Source organism: Dipteris shenzhenensis, chromosome 11 (assembly GCF_047967505.1).
Source record: "Dipteris shenzhenensis isolate YYH24624 ecotype China chromosome 11, Dip_SZ_1.0, whole genome shotgun sequence".
Lineage (NCBI taxonomy): Eukaryota > Viridiplantae > Streptophyta > Polypodiopsida > Gleicheniales > Dipteridaceae > Dipteris > Dipteris shenzhenensis.
In genome coordinates, this window is record NC_141606.1 from 306,063 (window position 1) to 310,328 (window position 4,266).

Sequence of the window (4,266 nt, forward strand, 5' to 3'; positions counted from 1 at the left end):
GGGGGGAAAACTCTAAACTATGCAATGGAGTTTAGCTGGCTGAATTCCTCTCACTTTCTTCCCGTTTTGACTCCCACTTGGTGAAATCCTTCTCAAAGGAATCCCATAACAATTGATCTCCTCCTTTTTTTTGGGAGAAAAAAAGGATTTATATTATAAAAAGTTCATATGATATACATTTATGTTCCAAATAGAAACAGCTATATCCGCAGGTTTGCACATCTTGAATCATCCAGATGATACTTCACAACTGAATCAGTCTGACTCTAAGTTAGTCTCATAATAAATGGATCCCTTGAAGTGGCATTCTTGGTTGAAGTTCTAGCGGTGCTCTAGCTTGTGGTTCTTGATCTCCGCGAAGAACTACGCAAGGTCGCTATCATATATCCGCGATGCCTGCTAACCATTCAGAAAAAATATATTATGCATTAGTATGCTTATCATTAAATTGAAATTCATTTCTAGAAATCCACACAAACCATAATGCATGTGCTTGCATGAGTGCCCATCGTGAGTGTTTGACTTTAGATGCATCCCCAAGTAGAATTGCTTTCTAATTGACTGGCACACCGAATTGTATTTGCACTTTCTTCCAGACTTTCCTAGCTGATGGGCATGCTACGAATAAGTGAAAAATGTCTTCTTGCGCTCCCTGATAGCGTCGGCATTTGCCATCCCCTTTTCCAATCATAAGGTCCCTTGCATTTGTCCATACAGCCTTCAGCATAACCAACAATAGCAAGATCGACATCTTCTCTGGAATAGCTTTGGCCCAAATATAATGAAATCTCCTCTTCTAGCAAAGCGTAGAGTCGAAGGTGTTCCACTGGGAATTCAATACAGGGATCATATCTTCAATAGAGTCATAAGGTGTAGGAACCGGAAGCAAATGAGGGGAATGTATCCAGTTAAACTCTAATGCGTAGTTAAGCATTGAGTCCCCCTTCCACTGTGTGTCGCCTTCCCAAAGAGCTAGTCTATCAGTGACAAACATAGCATCTTGATTGGTTAGTCTAAATTCTCTCAGAATCTCCAGCAAGGTCTTCCATTTGATATGATCCCTTTGCCACAACTGACCCCAAGATTGAATGCCCTTGTTGAAAAGGAAGTAGGCTCTAATAAAATCAGTATTGCTAACTAAAGCATTTTTGTGAATTACTGATGCCCAAATAGAATCCAGTCTCATAAAAAAACCTTTGCCGGAGAAGCGCAGTTGAGTTTTGATTGATTCTAGTGCTCTCCACAGGGATTTGCCAAACTCACTTCCCTTGGTTGCGAAGGGTTAAGGACAAAACACCACAGACAGAATTGGGCAATTCTTCCACCTCTTTGCCCTGACAGGCCGAATGAGCTTGAAAATTTGAGCGAGGAGTGTAGCCCAACCCAATTCCGAGTTTAGAAGAACTTTGAAGATCCATGTCGTAGACAATTTTGCTGCCGCCTGCTTTATGTCAACCACTCCCAAACATCCTTCACTCTTGGGACGAGTGCTAAAGTTCCATCTCACCTTGGCAGTTATGTTAGACCCCCCCCCCCACAAAAAGGATTTGCATTTGGCGATAAGTTTATCCAGTCCCGCTTGACTTGGATACCAACAAGACAAGTAAAAAATAGTTATGGGATACAGGCAATGATTTAGTACCATCCCTCTTCCCACCAGGTTTGATGGAAATCCTCTCCAGTTTTCCAGCTGTGTGCTGAACCTATTAAGTACCCACTCCCATCCTTCATGGACACCTCAAAGCCCATGGGTATGCCAAGCAGTCTGAACACAGTGCCTTTTTGGATCAGTTGACATCCCAGTTGATCTAGCTCAACTTGAGCTTTTCCATTGAGAGTGCAATAACCTGTTTTGTTATGATTGATGAGTGAGCCAGATGCTAGACAATAAGTTTCCATGCATTCCATAACTTCACTCACATCACGAATGGAGTTTCTAGGCATAAGGTTGGTGTCGTCCGCAAATTGTTGCATCACCATCTGCTTGCCATTAGGCAACTCAATTCCTTTGACTAAGCCCTTTTGGTTCATCCTCCTTTGGTTAATTCTATGTAAGGCTATATGGAGAAATGCCAGGGGCTACAAGATTGGCAAGGGAGATCAACAGTGTAAGCATTGCGACTCTAATTGATGATATGTTTTGTCACGAATATATTCCTATTGCACTATAGCTCACATGCCCAGTTACTAGTTATTGTGATAGATTTTGTTATTTTGATGCTTTGGTCTTGTATTTCACAATTGTATATATGTGATAATGTGCCCTCTCGCTGAGGGTGGAATGTAATGGACCAAAACTATTAATCTTTTGAATAGTAATAACATATTTTTTTTTCTCAAAAACGAAGAAGAAGAGTGGTATTTTCTTGTGTGGCTATGATACCAATGTAGAGGATAGTTCATTTAGTGTGAGTGACACCACATGTAGCTTGTTGTTTTGATAATGGTGCATCAACACACATAACTTTTATGAAACGCATGTTTATTGATTTATAGCATGCCGCTATTGGCAAAATTGTACCTACTACCATGTCCCAACAATTCTTCATATCCTATAAGGGGAGATGGGAAGGTTGTCTTGTTATGAATAGATGATATCGACTTATGTCTTCCAAATGTTCTTTGTGTTCTAGGCATAAAGAATGTCAACTTCCCACGTCCTCTTTTGGTAGAAGAGGATATACTGTCAGCTTTTAGGATGACAACTAGATTGTCAGGGATAGAGAAGATGACTACTAGTTAGTCACGAAATGCACTCTACATCATTGGGTAGATACATCTAACCATAGCAAACAAAACACTTAAGAGGTAATGACAACATCTTCAATGAAAGATGTAAAATTATGGCATGCCATGTTATGGTAATTTGCTTCTTTTATAGAAACACAATATGATTTTGAATATGCTACATTAGAGACTCCTCCAAAACATGTCTATGAAGGATGCATTTTGGGAAAGATAAATAGGAGTTGGGATGGATCCGTTCAGGTTGTAAGAATATTATAGGTTATACATATTGATGTGTGTGGTCCGATGAGGACACCATCCATGGGAAATAGCCTTATTTTGTTATTGACTTGTTGGGATTTAATTAGGACTATCCTTTGAAGGAGAACTTTGATGTATCTATGTGTTTCCAATAGTTTGTTGCCATGGCTGAAAACTAGACAAGTTGCAAGTTGTAGACACTAAGAACAAACAAAGGGGGGGGAGTACATGTCAAACACCTTTATGGCATATTTGTACAAAGAGGGTATTACCACAAATATTTAGTGCCATACACACCTCAATAAAATGGTGTTGCTGAGAGGAAGAATAGATGTGTGATAGAGATGGCTAGGTGTATGATAAAATGAAGTGCCTCATAGATTCTAGATGCTAGCCATTATGGATATTGCACATGTTTTGAACGTATGCTCAACCAAAGCCTCGAATACCATCAATGATACACTTTTCGCATAACATGAAACACAAGTTGGACTACCTTAGGGTATTTTGTTGCATGGTATATGCACATATGCCTCAACTGATGAGAGGTAAAACTAGATGACAAGACTATGAAATGCATATTTGCTGGCTACAGCATAGAAAACAAGGGATAATATCTCTACATCCTCACACTCAAAGGGTTTTTCTTAGTAGAGATGTGGTCTTTGCTACAAACTCAATTATCTTATGATGACATTTGAGACATAGTTTTCTACAAGTTTACAATAAGTGTTTGAAGACCTACAACCATTGCTAGTTCATAGCGCGCTACTCCCACTACCTATTAATAGTAATTTATAATAGCAAGCTGAAAATCAATAATTATAGCATGCACAAAAGAATTTGCATGGGTCATGTACAAACTATAACACATGAGGATGTGGTAGTGCTTAACCCCATAGAGGGACATGCTTGGGCAAAGTGAAAGACACGGTGAAACGGGAGGTAACCCCTTCATGCAAGTCAACATCATCTTTACTAAGTTGAACCTCTCATGTGCATAGAGGATGACTTAAGAGCCAATTGTAATGTCCTTTCTTCCCAAGGCCTCTTGATCCTCCGAACCCCACAAATGTCCGTAAATTGTAGGTTGAACTTAAGGATCATGTATGGATTGCAGACCAATAAATGATGTTAACCTATGCTATCTACAGTGTGCATTTCGAGCATGATGGTGATCCAGTGACTATTACCCTCACACACAAAGACAGGTGTGTGATCATGTTGAGCTGAGTGAGCAAGATCCATATGAAAGGTGTACACTCGAATGATCCAAGG